The 17,521-nt window shown below is 44.6% G+C and overlaps 1 long non-coding RNA gene across 1 annotated transcript in view; it reads left to right on the top strand.

The window, feature by feature from the left end:
* The window catches only part of LOC128809801 (uncharacterized), a 49,433-nt gene extending 34,022 nt beyond the window's left edge, over positions 1-15,411 (top strand). The window contains exons 2-3 of the long non-coding RNA XR_008437850.1: positions 8,637-8,849; positions 15,030-15,411. This is a non-coding gene — a long non-coding RNA (uncharacterized LOC128809801). The remainder of the gene's footprint in view (positions 1-8,636; positions 8,850-15,029) is intronic.
* Positions 15,412-17,521: the final 2,110 nt, after the last annotated feature.

The raw sequence follows: 17,521 nt of genomic DNA, 5'->3' as shown, positions 1-17,521 counted from the left end.
TGTTCCTCCCTTGTCTAGCAATCCCTGTCCTATTTACTCTCCAGACTCCTGAAGTTTTGTGCTAGTAAGTGCAAGGCTTTTGATGGGGCTCATGTTTCTGTCTCATGAACTATAGGTAGAGTGTTTTGTACTTAGAAGTTAAAAGCTTGAAGGCCTGTACATCCAAAATCTGGCAGGATATCCAAGCACTTGCCTTTTCAATTAATGTGGTTTTTTGGTAAGTTTACTTTCCTAGGCAAAGTTACCAAAAAAATGTATACCAAGAAGAGGGATGGAGAGTGGCTAAAGGTGTACTTTCTTGTAGGATCATGCTCAGATCTCTTCTTTGCTGCAGCACATGACCTTGAGCAAGGGACTTGTTGGAAGTTGAGTCATCCCTTTTGAATCAGTAGACCTGTACTGATGGATATAATTTGAAGTCTTGGCTCAGTCTCTGCTTTAGGGAACACAGACTAGGAAGGACTTTATTTCCTATTTCTCTGCCTTTAAGCCTGTAAATGTATGAGCTCTGCTGGCTGCCTCCAAGATGCTTTATGGAGGGATTCCTGCTCTGCTAAACTGTCTGGGAAAGTGTTAGCATGGACTCTGCACTGCTGCTGATCAGCAGGAGCCTGTGGACTGTCATCCCCAAGGGACCTGATGGGGAAATCTCTGGTGATTCTGGTGTTTTATACTGCACAAACCAAACATCAGTACAATGAATCCCAGAGGTGTAACTTGGATGGATGCATAAAACCAAATTTTATGCATCACTACACCTGTGAGAGCTTTCTTTGCAAGAAATAATTGGTGATGATCTAATAATTTCTATGATCACCTCTGATTTGCAATAAAATAAGCCTGAAAGCCACCACCAAATATATTTTTTAAAGGAAGAAAGGATTTCAGGAATGAAGAACAAACTTAGTGGGTTTTTTGCACAGTTGTGGCCTGTGTAATTATGCAGATGTGTCTGGATATGCTTCATTCTGCCACTAAAGGTGGTTTTGTGATGTCCTGACCCAAAATAATTATATATTGATTGGATGAGAAGGTAAAACAGGTATGGGGAGGAGGAGGATAGCAAGTCCTTATTTCAGTTGCTGGGTTAAGGATTTGGATCCAGTCAGTTCTCTGGTGCTGGGACAGGACACCACAGGTTTATCTGCCTGGCGAGACTGAATGTGTCCCAAGACATCTCTGGGCACACATCAGGTATGTCCCTAGGGAGCAAAGTCGTTCCAGGTGATGCAGAGATGTGTCCCTGTGGCATGCAGTTGTGTCAGGAGAGGATTAGGCTGGGTGTTAGGAAAAGGATTTTCATTCAGGGGGTCGTCAAGCACTGGAACAGGCTCCCCAGGGTAGTGGTCACAGCACCAAGCCTGACAGAGCTCAAGAAATGTTTGGTCAATGCTCTTGGGCACAGGGTGTGATTTTGTGCAGGGCCAGGAGTTGGACTCAGTGATCCTTGTGGGTCCCTTCCAGCTCAGGATAGTCTGTGATTCTGTGATCTTGCCTGGGAGCTGAGGTTTGCAGTTCTCTGACAGTACTGTTCCATCTCACCCTAGGCTGTGGGTTCCAGGGGCTGCAGCAGGAAGGCTCCTCTTTCACTTTTAGCAGCCACTTTTTGCAAGCACAATTGACAGAACAAAATCCAGGGTCTCCCTTGCTAGGACTTGCCAAGATCCATGTCCAAGGGAAAGCAGCAGCAGCTGGGAATGAGAATTCATGGGCATCTGCCTTCTTGGGTGCACAGCTCCTGGGCAGTGCATGGATGCTTCTCTCCCACAGAGGAGCTCATGTTGAGGGGAATGAGCAGTGATGAAGCTTCAGCTTTCCCAAGGGCCTAGAAAATTCAGTAGTGAGAAAGGTGTTGGTTGGAAGCCATGTCCTATTAGCCCTGCTACTCAGTGATACAGGGGGCTTGCTTTGGGCTTGCCCGGTTTTTATTGGTTTAATTGATGAGGATACAGTTCTGGCCAATGCAAAACTTCTGTGCATTTGGGCTGGTTTTAGTTGAACTAACATAAGGGAAGTGTGTTTTACATCCAGATTATTGAAGTGATTCATTCTGACACTTCTGAAGTGGAATATGTTCCTTTTGTCAGGCTAAAGTCACAGAGAGGTGGTATCAATTGCAGCACCAAAATGGAAATGGGAATACCTGGCTGCACTTCCTGTGTGTTTGCTAGGAGATCTCTGTCTTTCTGGTCCAGTTTTAAAAGGAGAGCTCTGTTTTGGGCTTCCTGTAGCCCAGTGAGTCAGGCCCTTCTTCAGGAGGAGGGAGCTGATGGCTTAAATGCGTACTGTGAAGTAGAAGATAAGATGTTCTGTATTTCAGGGGATTGCAAGCCCTGGAGCTGTTGGAAGAAAAGGTGAGTGCTGTTGCTCCTGCTCTGTTTCATAGTGAACTCCCTTTGAGACTTTTGCCTTTTGCTGTCTAAAATACCTGAAAATGGAATTGGCTTCCTATTTGTTTAGTGGAATTGTTAGTGAGTTCATGGCAGTATACCAGATCAAGCACCAGAGGAAGTGTTGGTTGCTCTGATGGGAGTTTGCTTTCAGACAAATGTGAGAATACAGACTATTTACAAACACCTAAGTGCAGTCAGCATATTCCACTCTTTTCCTGGAGACTTTCTCCTGTCCCATGCGCACTTACTTGCTGTAATTTCAGCTAAGGTTTTTCTCTTTCCTGTGATCAACTCCTATCTGACACCTGTTGCTGTTAAATATTTGCTGTGTTCCTCTTCTGAAGGCTGGGTGGCTGCAACGTCAGCAGGAAAAATTACAAGTGTTCATGTACCATTTGGCAGGCAGCAATCTCAGAAAGATTGCAGTGGTCTGGAGCTGTCCCATGGTACAAACACATATTTTATTCAGCCCAGAAGTGAGAAGTGATCTCATTTTCCAATGTAAACACAAAGATATTAATGGAGGAGTCTACTGAACATAAACAAGGAGAAAGGTTCAGTGAAATTTAACGTAAATACATGCAAATGATATTTTTTTCCAACGCCAGTTTAATTGTACATTTTGGAAGACTGGTTGAAGCCAAGAACCTAATAAGGTCCAGGAAGGAACTGCGTATTTAGGCAGTTATCAGGAATATATGACTTTCCATTCACAACAAATTTGGAAAGAATATATAATCCATTTTACTGTGCTTGAGCAGCTCTTGACCTGATAGAGAGTGGGTGCATTTTTCCACACCAAGATGCTGCAGAGTTCCTTGTGGTCTCTTCAATGTGTGATTTTTGCCATGAGAGAGAGGGACTGTTTGTCTGGTTTGATTCTTGCATGTTCATCGCTGGCTTTAAGTATTAAGCCAGGGCTCCACTTCCAGCAAACTTTAAGGTCTCAGCTTTAGCTGTAATGCTGGCTGTGTGCCACAGAGTGGCTAATTAATCTGCTAATGATTTGGCTTTTCAGTGCTCACAGCATGGAAACCATTTTCAATAAAATAGCAAAGCCTCTTGCTTTCCAGGATGCTCAGAGCTGCAGAACATCCTGATAAGCTATAGAAACTTGTGCAGAAGAGAGTCAAGCCCAAAAAATTGCCTGGTCAGCGTGTTTTACAGATCCTGGTCATAGGAGCCTGTCTGGAAGGTGGTCTGGGAGCAGGGTGCAGCATGGGAGGACATCTCGAGCTGACTGCAAGGGTGTCACCAGCAGTCAGCCAGGAGCAGCCCCATGGGATTTGCAGGTGGTGGGAAACAGGGCAGTGATGGGTAAACACTGAGCACAGCTTTATATAATGGCACAAAGATTGAACTGCATGGACAAATGAAGGGCTCCATTGGCTCCAGGGAAGATTTGTCTCTTGGCTCCTTTAGGTGCTGCGTAAGGTGTTGCTAGCCTGAATGCAGCCAGGGGCACGTAGCAGTCACAGGGCAGTGTAGGCTGAAGTCAAACCTTGCTGAAGGAGCAGGCAAAGGAATGAGCATCTAAAGAAGGGGAAAGAAGGCACCAACTGGTGTGCCACATATAGCACACGGCTGACTTAGCACTTGTGTCCTTCTGCTCAAGGTTTTCTAATTCTGTCCCAGACGATGTCAGCATCCCCCAGCAACTGGCAGCAGCACATACAAGGCGTTCCCTGCAGAGCTGGGGAGCGTCTGTCAGCCCCTGCCCTGCCCCAGGAGGGCTGCCTGCAGGGGGAGCAGCTTCCTGACGGTGTGTCTGCTTCTCAGCCTTGCCCGGGTGACTTGGGGGCTCCCTTCAACCTCACCTTTGGGCAGCTCACCTTCCTCATGCCATCGGTCCCTGTGGAAGAAAGTGTCAGCCGAGTGCTCTTTGCTTTCCCCTGTCCTGTAAAGCTTCCAGTCATTTTCTTGGCACCTCGGTTTCCTCGGCATGAGCACCAGTTTATAGATCACTGAGCAACCAGGCTCTGAAATGCGAGTGCCTGGCTAAGTGCAACAACAGGGTGCATGGACAGAGGGCGATGGAGGCAGAATGTGAGCATCCAATCCCACCAGGCAGGACTCTCTACCAAGGGGAGCACTAGCTGGCAGGCCTGGAGGGGTGCTGTGTAGTTTGAAACATAACCATCAGGCACTGGATAAGATGTTAAATTCTGCATGCTCTCTCACACTGCACAGGATAAAATTCCCTTGATGCTGCTTTGGGAAACTGGGATTCCTGTGTCTTCAGAGCTCCACAGCCTAAATGTGAGCTGCAGAGATTCCCTTGCCTTTTCCTTCCTCTCTTTTCCCTGGAGCATGCAGCAGAGGATTTAAATTACTGCCATTTAGAATGATCTGTCTTTCTTGGATCCCATATTACTCTACTAGGAGAAGGAGTGACTTCAGGCTTGGGAAGGACAATGAAAATAGCTCAGTGTCTGGCCCAGACTCCCCACATACCTGCATTGCCTGGAAGGTTTCATTGTGACTTATGAGGTATCAGCCTCTTTTCTTTCACTTTTTTCTTCTCCCTCTCTCTTTTGACATGAAGTGCTCCAGGTCTTGAGTCAGACCAGGAACTAAATAACTAAATAGCTTAATATGATGTGGTTTAAGTTTTGCTGATTTCTGCTAGGGATCAAGTGGGCTTGAAATCTACCAAAACTCCAAGGTCATATCTGTTTTTAGGAAATCTCTTGCTTTCACAATCTAGACCTCATTTTCCCTTCAGTCATTAGTAAGACTTCTCAATGAGGTATGGATAGCTTTCAAGACATGGAGCTTGGAGATATGAGCATCATTCTCTGAGATCATATGTTCTCTGTCCTTGTCACTGGAATTCTGTCTTTGCCAAGCACACAGTCTGCATTTGCTTAAATACTGCTAAAAGCCCAGACACTCCAAAATGTGTTTAATACACTGGAACACCCTGTTTTCTAATTACCTGCATGATTCCTGCTGTTGTATTAGAATTTAAGTGGTATATAGCTCAGTCTTATACAAACCTTGAGATGGCCCAGCAAGAACAAAGCTGTAGGAACCAAATTTTTTCAGCTATTTCAATGTTTAGCAGTAAATACTTTGGATTTATGAAACCTGTGTAGATTTCAGATAATATTTGTGCATTTTGAATCACACCCATGAAGATGATTGTCTTTGGGGAGAGATGGCCATAACTACATTATCATATCATCATTCACATTACACATACCTCAGAAAGCTGTTTTAAGAATGTAAGTAGCATTGTCAAGGTTTATGAAGCCCTGATAGAGGTCCCCACAAATATCTAGAATGTATCTGTACCACAGTTGTCTGAGAGAACACAAATGAACATAAAGCATTTGATGAGCTCCCCTTTTCTCATGAATCACTATGATAATATTTCTAAGCATCCTGTGTAAAAAGTGTCTGTATTTAGAGAATTGACATGGAAAGATAGAGCTGACAGTTTGGGCTGGAGGTTTGGGAGTTTGAGGTTATTGTGCCTGGTGGCAGTGTTCCAGCAGGCACTCCCAGCTGTGATATCCCTCTATAATTGATGCTGTTCCTTTGGTCCAGCCTCCCAGCCATCCCAACTCAATGCTCTGAACTGACCTTCTTCTGTACCATGAACAGGTGCTTTCTGGTGGCACTGTACCCTCTTGTCCCAGCAGGATGTTCATTCCCAGTGCTAAGCCATGTGTGGAGGGGTGTCTTCCACCCAGCAGGCAAAGGAGGCTGTAGGCAGGGCCTGGCAGGCTTTTCTTGCACTTCTCCAACCAGGCAGGGGCAAAGAGCCTCCTTTCAAAAATGTGACAAGATGACAGTGTGAGTCCCTTAATGCTTTTAGTGGGAGAGGGGAGTCTCAGAAACCACTAGTGCTGCAATCCAATGTGAGAGAGCACACAGTGAACTTCCTCTTTTTCAAGGAGGCAGGAAGGTCTCACTGGAGCCAGCCATACAATGGATGAACCTGGCCAAGCTGTTTAAAACCAGCTGTGATGGAGCTTGGCCGCTTGTACTGTGCTCTTAATGTTTGTGTGTTCACTCTGTGTGTGAAAACAAACTTGGTGAAGCACTGCAAAGTCTTCCCAATGAAGCTGCCCCTCAGTGCAAGCCTGTTTTTTGGGGAGCAGTGATGCAGATGTAAGAAATGTCTCTCCTTCAGGGTCTGTCAAGAAGCTGTGCTGGCTCTAAATAGACTGCTGCTGCTGCACTCCTAATTTAGCTGTAGGCAGGCAAGTGACATGGTAAAGCTCAAGAATGTCACTTTGCTTCTTGTGTGACCTATGAGATCAGAGGTTTTTAGGAGATACACAGTGACTCTTGCAGAAAGTGCTGCTGGATACAGGAGGTGGAAATCCTCTGGGGCTGGGCAAGATGTCAGAACACAAGGGATAAAGGACCCTCTGGGAGGGTCTCTGGCTGCAGGGAGTGACTGAGCACCTTGAACACCCTACAAAAGCTTTGTTTGTGCTGCCTGGAGTTTGGCAGCTAGTGCAGGCTGTCTATGCCTCTGCCTACAGCCCTTGCAGTTATTATCTCTAAAGTTGCAATTTCATATAAGACACATGTAATCAGGTGTTTGGTGGTCTTCTAGAGTGCACTATAAACCAGGCTTATATAGCAGCCACTTCTGTTTGAATAGCTAGCCCTGAGAGCTTTTCTCCTGCTTGTTAAACTTCTGTCAGAGTCAGATATTTGCAATATGAGAAGCTTCAGAGCTGCCACCACGAGGCTGATGACATATTTTAGAAGACTGTTACTCCCAAAAGTAGTTTAAAAATGCCTGGTATTGTTATTGAATACTTTTCCCCAAACTCATCATCCCAAGCAACTCCATTAAGGTGATAGAACTGCAACAGTTGGCTGTGGGTTGCTCTCTGTGTATGTGCAGGTTTTCAACACTTTGCTTAGTAGGTTACTTCTACCTTTCTGTTTGAGAAATATTAGATCCTAGAAGTGGGAACAGTAAGTGCAACTGAACCCTAAGTGCCAAGGCTGATTTGGGTGATTGTTTATAGCAAAGACAGTTTAAGTCACAGTGGTAAGTACAGTGGAAGCAGCTTCACTTCTGTAGTTTTGGGGGCTATAGAATAGGTGGGAGATTGGGTCCTGAAAGGTTATGCTGCCATGCAGGAGTTGTCTAACACAAAACCCAATGTCATGGCTTCTTTGAATTAATTGTGCTGCAGTGAATGCAAGCCAGTGCCTCTCCTTCAGAATAATTTGTGAAATTGTTTCATATGTGTTCATTTTTTATTTGTCCTTGTGAATGTTACATACAGGTAATGACTGATTAAGTTCTTTCCTTAATTCTTATTGTGTTTAAGTGAGTTGGCAGGGACAAAGGTTATTAGTCAGATTTAAAATGCAAGTTTTTGGGGACTTAGTATTTGTATAGCAGTTTTAAAAAGATACTGTCTTCTATTTTCAATGCTGCTCCCTGCAATGAGCATGCAGGTTTCTTATTACAGTAAAATCATATTGAGATAATTGGGGGATGTGAGAATCAAGGCATTTGGGAATGTGGCTGTGGCTATCTAAACTTTCCCTTGTAGGATGTGTCTTCCAAATGATGGGAAGTATTGTAATGTTAGCAGCCTCCTGCCAGTGCCTCTCTTCTCCCTCTTCCTGAGTTTAATGTCAGTTTAGCACAGACATTATAGGGTACCTTGAAGTGGGGGGCTGTTCTACATTTAATAATGTCATAATAACCAGCCTGAGAGGTGTGAGGCTGGAATTTGTGCCTGCTGTTGTTGGGGGTATCTGTCTTCCAGTTGTGGTTTTTATGATCTGAAAGGAATTGAGACTCAGTTTCTTGTAAAATTAGATAAAGCTTGTCTCTTCAGAGCATCACTGTAGTCTCTTCCATTTTCTCTTTGCATCACCTTTTCCTTTTCTGTTTTTTAACCTTCTTGCAGTTGCAGTTCCCTTTTGTTGCCATTATGGAGGCAGAATTTTTATCTATCCCTTGGAAAGGATATTTGCAATTTTTACAAAGATTTTGTCTAGTGTTTTTATAATTTTAGCAGTAATTTAAAAACCACAATCAACTCTGTCTGCTGTGGATTTTAACACTTAATACAAGTATGCTGGCAATCCTGGGTAGCATGTTTGCTTCTTTGTCTGAGGGTGGTGAATGCTGAAAAGCACCTTGCCCCCACTCCCAGTGCATGTAATGTAGCAGATCTGCTTGCTTCACAGCAGAGTTCAAAACTAACATTCCTCAGTTCCTAATTAACTTGACAAGTCTTTCTCATCCCACAGTCCTGTCCTTTCAAAAGGAAGGAGAAACCTGAAAACACATCACAGTTGTGAACCCTTGTGGTCTGTCTGCTGCTGGGAGAGGAGGAGCAATGTGTTTGCTGCAGAGGGATTAAACAGCTGAAGAAAACAGTCCAGCAGAAAGTGGCAGGGGCAGCTCCTGGGAGAAGATATCTGCCAGGAGGAATGTGTTGTTGGCAGCTTCAGCCACTGAAGGTTTGTTTTCCCTCTGTTGCAGACCTGCTTTCCCTGTCAGCCTTTGCTCGGTAATGAGGATGGTAACTTATTTATTGGACAAGGATTTCAGCAGCCACAAATGATTTTGAGAGACTTTGTCTTGGGTTTTCAGAAAGTGATGCACACTCTCCTCTTAAAAACAAAATAAACCACCGTGTGGCCTCCTTTCATGGATTTTTAAGGTGAACATCCTCCAAATCAAAGTGTCTCAACTCACTTTATTTTGAAAATCAGTTACTACAGATGGATTTCTAAAGAGCAAGTGATGGCTAAGTCTGTTTCTAATAATGTCTCTGGAACCCCAAGGACATGAATTATAATGTACATTGTGTGTTGCATGATTAGGATTTAAACTAAGGAGGAAAAGATCCTAATGGGAAACAGTGGTAAGAGGAGGTTACAAGCAGGCACAAATAAAGGCAGGCAGTCTGCTAAGTGGGTTCAAGGGAGAGCTAGGAAGATGTGTAAACACAGAATTTTGGTACCCAGTACCTTGAAATGGTATTGTCTGCAAATACTGGGATGCTGAATTGATGGGAACAGTTAAACAAGGGTCTGGCAGAACTTTTTCTGTTCTGAGTTTTGGGGGCAATTCCAGTCTGCACAGCGGCCAGATCATGGGGCCTGAATCCCCATCCCATGAGACAAAAGAAGGTGCTCAACCCCTGTGGAAAGCAAAGATATGGGGAATTTCATTACTTACAGTTCACTTTAAGAAGATCACAATTCAGTTTGTTTTCCAGTTCTCTCTTGAAGAGGGTCCCACAGAGAGCCGGCCAGAGTAATGACACTCAAACCAATATGGCTAGATGTCATCCTCCTTTATCGTCTAATTTATCCATATTTTATACCTTATTGCCTTCCATAATACAATAGCTAATTAGCATTCATTGACTAATGTAATATGATTACATATACAAGTCACTTATAGATTGGCTGTTATACTACAAGCATCTGATCAGGTTATAGTACGTGACAGTTTTCAGCGTCCAGCACTGACTATTGTATTCATACAAAGCTTATTGTCTTTTCAAGGATGTCCTAATTACTTCTAAAATAACCAAAGTATCTATGTAATCTGTAGACCAGGGTTGTCCAGTTCCTGCAAAGAAATAACATCAAATCTGCAGGCCAGGGTTGTCCAATTCCTGCAAAGAAATACCATCAAGGATATCATGCCCTTGTTCCATGAGAAATTCCTCTACACTCTCTTCCAGAGTTTGAAAATTCTTCTAGTATGCTTTTGTTTTTTCTTAATGCATTTAGTCCCAGATGAAAGATGGTGCTTTTCAGCTTTCTATGGCTTTTGCAAACTGCCAGTTGGATTTTTGTGTGTTGTCTTTTCTTCCAGCCCTAAATTTGAGCCCATGCAAGGCTTCCAGGCTGTGTCACTGTGTCTAAAGGTTGTGTCCAGTGATTTAGCTGTGTCGCAGACAGGTGTCATAAAATCAGGCCTGCTCTGCTAAAGTAATAGCTGGCCTGTCATTTCTTCTAAGTGCAGCTAACTATTTTGCAAGTTCTCATGCAAAAATGTCTTGAAAATGAGAGTTCATCAACAATCTATTTCTAGGGTGAAAAGCAAGTGCACCTGTATAAACAATAAAATCCGTCCCATGAGAATCAGTGAAGAAAATATGTAAATAATTCAAGAATAGAGAGATTTGATGGACAAGTTAGTAAAATACCTTTTACTAACCAATAGAGTAATTGGCAAGAAAGCTATTAACCAATTAAAGTTCCACGTGACATTTGTAAAAACTGTACAAAATGACTTGTGTGAATAAAGAATTGGCTTTCCCTGCATGAAGAAAATGAAGTCTCAGCTGACTTATTACAACGTAGGTGGAGCTGAAGAAAATGTGCCCAACAGCTATGGGAAACTAAAAGTCTTCACAGAAGTTCTTCATTTACCAAATGAAGAAATGGGGTGCCTGGCCTGCTGTAGAACAGATGGCCAAGAGATCCTTGCTGTTTTTAACAGCTCTCTGAGAGTCTTGGCCAGTCTTTGTGGTACTCTTAATTGTAACTCAGTTTCCACAAAGGTGAATGACCTTTGCAGCAGTTAAGTACAGAATCTCAAACTTTCATGGTCCTTTTAAGGAGCTGGTGACAGTTTCTGTGCTGGTGGGCTGTGCATTCCTTGGGGTTCATACGGCATGGCCTTACACATGTGCAAAGGACATCCAGACAAATACTCAGCCGAGCTCCCTGTGACCTACCTTCACACAGCACATCTCCTGCAAGCTTCCAGGGCTGGGCATTGCTGACTGGGAGCAGTGAGGTTTTCTGCCCATTCTTCCCTCTCTAGCTGAAATGGCAGGCCTGGCCAGAGGCAAGGAGAGAAGGGTTCTAAAGGGCTGGCTGAAGTTCTAAAGGCTGGCCAGCTAAAGGGCTGGCAGCTGAGATTTGGGATGCTACCTTCTTCCTGATCACTGTGAATCCAGCCAGAGCTCATCTTCTTGCCATGATAGTACCTTCCTGACTTTATTACAGGGAATAATCAATGGCAGAGCATGATGATAATGGGTTAATCAGATGAGAAATGATTCACACATTTCTTCATTTGGGAAATGAAGCACTTCTGTGAAGACTTTTAGTCTCCCAGACTCTCTTTCACATGACTCAGAAGGGTATAATATTGGAATCATAGCATTAATTTTGCATTGCTTTGTTCTATATTTCTATATTTGGAGTTTTAGGTACTGATTTCTTCCTCAGCAGCTTTTAAGCATTTTCTAAGTGTAGTAAAAATGTTACTCTTTTCAGTGTGACAAATGCAAAAGAAGCATCTTCAGATATCAAGCTCTATTTGGGGTCTTTCTGTGATGTGCCACATCCAGAAAAAATGAGAAACTCTGCACCAGAGATGCTGGAAAATGAGCAAAAGAAATGAGAGAAAACAATAGCAGAGAGCAGCCAAATGACTCATTGGAAGAACCCCAGCTTGGCTCTTCTGTTCATTTGCAGGCAGAGGAAGGAGAGTTGTCTGCTTAGTCCAAGGCAAGGCTGTCTCATCAGGGCACCTTTCAAACCACCTCCAGACCTCTTCTCTAAATTTCTTTCCTTTTGATGAAATGACAGTGTTTAGGGAATTGTCAGAGTGTTATGTAGAGATGTTATAAGCTTGAGTGGGTTAGACCCTTTAGTGGGTTAGACTTCCAGCCACCCTAAGTGGATGGAGGCTTTCTCCTAATTCCTAGTGGAGTTCTCAAAGCTGCCTTCAAAAGTGGTGTGGGGGTACTGTCTTGAGCTGATTGGACAGAGGAGGCAGTGGGACCCCATCTGGAAATGATGTGTCTGGATGGGGCTTTTGAGCAACCTGGTCTAGTGGAAGGTGTCCCTGCCCACGTAAGGGGGTGGAACAAGATAAGCTTTAAGGTCCCTTTCAACCCAAACCATCCTGGGATTCTGTGACCTTCCTCTCAGACCAGAAGTGGTGGCAGGATGGCACGTGAAACTTCCATCAGCTGAAATTATTAAAGGACTCAGCTCTGCATGGACACAGCATGAACCATTTACAGTTGAAAATGTGTTGAGGTCAGTAATGTAGTAGGGTTTTCTTTTTTCCAAATGGTGCAATTCATTGGGGAATTTATCTATCATCTATCTAAGGAAGATCCAAGCTGCATGTGGATTGTTAAAGAGTTTTGTTCAGGTATATCTAATCTATTTTCTAACTGAATACTTTGACTGTAACCTCCATAGTCTGAGTAATGTGATTCACTCTTCTTGGCCTGGTTTCCGAAGAAGGTGAGGCTCTGATATTTGCCTTCCTTGTCCATATGTCTATATTCTCTCAGTGATGCCTTTTTCTTTTTTTTTTTTTTCTTGTTGTTGTTGTTGTTTTTCTCTAAATCCAGCAAAAAATAGAAAGAAGGAGGGAAATTTGTAGGAAGGTGATTGTCTTCCTTATAGGCTTTGTGACAATAGCAGCTGGGAAGAGTCCTAGATCAGGCCCTCTTGCAGTAAAATACCTATCATATTTAAACCATTAAAAGCATGTCAGACCATATTTCTGTTATTACAGAGAAAGTCCATTTCCCCCTTGCTGACACCACCTGTCCCCAATCTGGGGTATAGGGAGTAAGTGCTAATATAAATCTTCTGGGGTTTACAAGGTAGTATTAATTCCACACTTGAATGCATAGACTGTTCAGTGGAAGGCTAAGTGATTATTGGGATAAGTCAATGAGATTACTGCTGCTGAAAACCAGGGAACTGGCATTGTGAATATAATAAAAGAGGATGATGAATGATGATTGTTATGTTTTAAAAAGGGTCTGTGTGCTCCCAAACCCCAGATTCATGTGTACTCATTTGGGATCCCTACATTAGACTGTCTTCTCCATATGCTTGTAAAGCCTGGGGTCAGCCCTGCTGGAACAGGATATTTCCCAGCCTTGGAGGGGTATAAACACCTTGGATTTATCCCCTGTGATGATGAACCACCAGGGGTTCCCAAAAGCTTCCACTGGCAACTTCTCCCTTCTGGTCTGGAGCCCAACTTCTTGCAGATGAATTTGTCAGGCTTGCAAGTATTAAGCACTGCAGTCTAATGGGGTGGTGAGCCCGAGTCTGGGAACTGCTGTGCTGTTTTTGGGTGTGGCTGTCACCTAACTGCCACCTGCTGTAGCTGTCACCCAGGTAGGGTTTGTTCTCCTTCCCATGGTGATAAATATGCTATGAATTCCCAGCAAGGGGATCTCTGGATGTAGGATATACTTTCATTCAAAGTTTGTATGTTATGGTGATTTTCTTGGAGTGTCTTAAAGTTTATTTTTAGAGGCGTGTCTCTCTTTATTTTTTCAGCCACTCATAAAAATCTGATCAATCCCTTGCTGTCCACTACTGGGAGTGTCAGGATGGAGGTAGAACATCTCATTTACAGGGAAAACTGTTCCAAATCTCTTCTGGGAATAGGGGAAACCCCTGCAATTAAGGGCTGCTTTGTGTGTCCCCTGTGAGGAAGCTGTTTGGCACCACTGTGGTCTCCTCCTCACCACTTAGGGGTATCCTTAAAGAGGGGGATCTATAATAAAACTTGACAAAATGGTGGAAATATGATCCACTCCACAGTGTGATTAAGGCCAGCAGTCATTATGTGGAACATTTGCTCTTGCCTTGTATGCAGCTCTACACTACAGTGTAACTATTTATGGGCCTGGCTCCAAAGGGATTTATGGAAAGCAAAATACTCCCAGTGGATTTGATTACCGCCTGCGAACGCTGCAAATGCTGCAGCAAATTGCAACTGCTGCAAAATGAGCTTTCCACAAGGGCTGCCTGACACGTGTCCTGCTAGCAAGAGATTCCCCAGCCATGAGGAGATGGAGTTAAATGGCTCCTCACAGTCCTGCTCTTTTTTCCCTTCTTAAGGCTTACGAGTTGGTTTTACTGCTGCCTCTGTGCCATTTCTGTCTTCCTTGACACAGAGCAAGCAGAGCAGTGTACTGTCATACTCAGGCTTCAAGGGTGGCCAGTCATTAGAGGATCTATTGTACTTTTTTGGCCACATTTGTCATCTTTCACGCTCTGGGGAAAATGTGGGCATTGCAGGGCATCTGAGGGTGAAGGGTGGCTGCAAGTTGTCCTGTTCAGAAAAGAGGGTGGCAAAAATAAATGCCTTTTGTGCCTCTGAAGTTGAGGGACACATGAAAAAGAACTTTATTCTCTCCTTTCCTTTCTGCTGGTGCTCTTAGCAACCAGAATGTCCAAATACTGGGAATGGGGTTGTTCTTGGGAGGTCCTGGACTTCCTCCCTGTGAGCTGAAGGAGGGTTCAGGTTTCCTTGTGTTAAGGAATGAAGGGTTCAGTTTCCTTGTGTCTCCTTGGTTTTGCCTTCCCCCTCACACTGTGTTTTGCCTTCCCCTTGCTGTGCGGCTGTAAACTGGATTTGTGAAATGATCCAAAGTAAAAGCTACCACCCTTGTTCCCCAAAAGTGGCAGCATGGAGACAGAAACAAGTGGGTGACTGAGGTAGGGAGAGAGGCAAAGCAGAAGTGTCTGTAGCAGAAGGAAGTGGCAGGGACCACCATGCTAAGGGTGACGGCTGGCTTGGGGATCACTTGGGAATACAAAGCTTTGTGGGTAAGGCAATAGCAGACTGTCTTGAATCAGCAGCTATATTGAGAATTGTTTTGTTCTGCTTTTCCCCAACAGCTTTTGAGGAAGTGGGTTTGATGCTGACACAAGAAAAAATCCTGCAGGATTCAAAGATATGCCAGTTCTCTCTGGGTCTCAGAGCTGCCATGCATTGCTGCCCAGGACACAGAGATCTTCGTGCTCATCCTCTGCTTTGAAAGGTTAATTGTGCCAGTGGGGTGGCAGGAGGCTGAAGGGCAATGCTCGTCCCCAGACTCCAGATGCCATGTTTGCAGTAGTGCCAGCAGCCTTTATGGGCTTGCAGAGCATTACCCAAGCCATGCAGCATCACTTCTGCAGGAGCAACATCCCTGATCCTTCCTCCAGAGCTGGTATGTTGTGATATGTTGTAATCTTTGGCAAAGACAGGGAGTGAAGGAGGAATGCAAATACATTTGTCCTAAAGGGAGAGTTCTGGTTTATCTGTTTCCAGTTCATGGTAAGGGGATGTTTGATGAGTGGCGTCCTCAGTCTTGGAAGAGTTTGCTTGTTCCTTCAAAAAAACACAAACAAACCAACCCTCCCCTCGCCCCCGCCCCCCAGCCCAAACAAATACAAAAAGAAAAATGAAGCAACAAAAATTACCTGTCAGATATTGCTGGGCACCAACCAAGACTTGCTTTTAAGGTCAGGCACAAACAAGCTTATTAGCCGAGTCTGAAATTTGACCAACTGTTCAAAATTAAATAATTCCCCTGACTCCTGTTGCAGAGGGGCTGGATCCTAAACTGCCCTCAATCAGTTGCAGCTCCAGACGTGGCCCACATAAAGGTAAAAAATACCTTTTGCCAAGGTTATTGAACTGTGCTGGGTAAGTTGAGAGGCACAGCTATGGAGATGCTGCAGTATCCATTCACACCAGCTGTGACACTGAATTTGAGAGTTTAAATCTGTATTGGCCTGGGCTTATCTGGTTCCTGCTGCATTAAGAGTGACTTTGCATGGTAACACTGCACCCCAGCTGAGCACAGAGATCCCCCTGAAAACCTGAAACAAAGCATGGCCTGAGACCCTCCCATACTCTTTTAAGGCCCATTTCCTTGCCTTGTGCTTCTCTGTCCTCATGCACTGCTGAAGCAGGGGGATTGCCTGGAAATTCCCAAGGCAAGCAGCAGGTGAGGGAGACCAAGGTTGCTCTGGCCCTGTTGGGCAGAGATAGCACTGCAAGCCCATCTACAGGAGCTGTTTCAGCTCTACCTAAGCTGGGTTTTTCCCTTGACAAATACCCCAGTGGTGAGCTTTGGTGTCCTTACACATGTGCCCAGTTGGATTTTCTTGATGCTCTTGCCCTTCTGGGATGTCCCCAAATGGCATTCTAAGGGAAGGTATGTTTGGTGCAGCAGACTTCAAAGAGTGAAGGGCAACACCTGTAGAAAAGGGAGTATTTGGCTTTCTGTTCCCTGCAGGTTGGGAGTGGTTGGTGGCAGGGCTTGTGTAATATCTGCAAAGCTGATGTGTGGAGATTGCCACCCAGTATGTGGAGTGTTTCCTTGATTCCTTGATAACCTGAGCATGAGCTGTCCTCCCCTATGGGGAGTTTGAGTGGCTTCAGGCAGGACTGGGAAAGATTTCCTTTTTTTGTTCTGTCCCTCAGGGGTGTATATGACTGAGACCATGCATTTTGGAAGGGCTTCCACGGTTCTCACACGTGTCATCCCACACAGTACACAAATACAACCTCTCTAGTGTGGGCTTTTTTGGTTTGAGTGCCTTTCTCAGGAGCTGAACCCGAGCTCTCCCGAGGTAGGACTGAGCAGCTGAGGAGTGCGGGTATGTGAAGTGACAGGGTGGCCGCTGCTGTCAGGCTGCATTGCCACCTGCTGGGGACACCAACGCCCTTCTGCGAGGGGTCCCCAAGCTAGCGCCCAGCTGGGGTGAGTCTGGCTGGGCTCCAGCCTTTTTCCTCGGGTGCTTATTTTGAGCTGATCTGCTGCCTCTTGCTTTGTTGGAGTTTGTCTTCAGGCACTAGTAATGTGTAACTCCGGGGGTTTAAATTTCCTGGTTTGGGTACTGGCTTTTGGGTTTCTTTCACAAGGTGCAGCCAAAGGAATGCAGGGGACACTTTGGCCAAAGGATTTGGACATTCTGGGCAGGAACAGGTGAGGAATCTGTGTTGTTCTTCTCAATGTAAAAAAAAAAAAACAAACCAAAACAAAACAAAAACACCCAAAACTCTTGCTACAAATTATCTGTATGTCCTGGGAACTGGCTTGCACTTGTGGACTTGTTGGGAGCCAGCCATGTTCCCTTGGGTGTTGCCATCAAAGAACCCCACTCAGATTTGGCCAAGCTATTACACTGAGCTGTAAAAACATGGACAAAATAAAATAGGGGAAGTCAGAAAGATGAGACTGTGATGCAGTGAGGTCTGGCTGGATAACTTGGGTAAGCCAGCAGGTTTGGGCCCCAGTGGCTGCTTCTCCCAGAGCTGCTTTTGTGGGATGTGCCACTCTTATTCTCCTCAGGCTCAGCTCCAAGCCTGTCAGGTAGAAGCAGTCTGTTCTGGGGCA

The sequence above is a fragment of the Vidua macroura genome, chromosome 7 (assembly GCF_024509145.1).
Source record: "Vidua macroura isolate BioBank_ID:100142 chromosome 7, ASM2450914v1, whole genome shotgun sequence".
Lineage (NCBI taxonomy): Eukaryota > Metazoa > Chordata > Aves > Passeriformes > Viduidae > Vidua > Vidua macroura.
The sequence above is the reverse complement of the archived record's forward strand: the minus strand, read 5'-3'. Positions and strand labels throughout refer to the sequence as shown.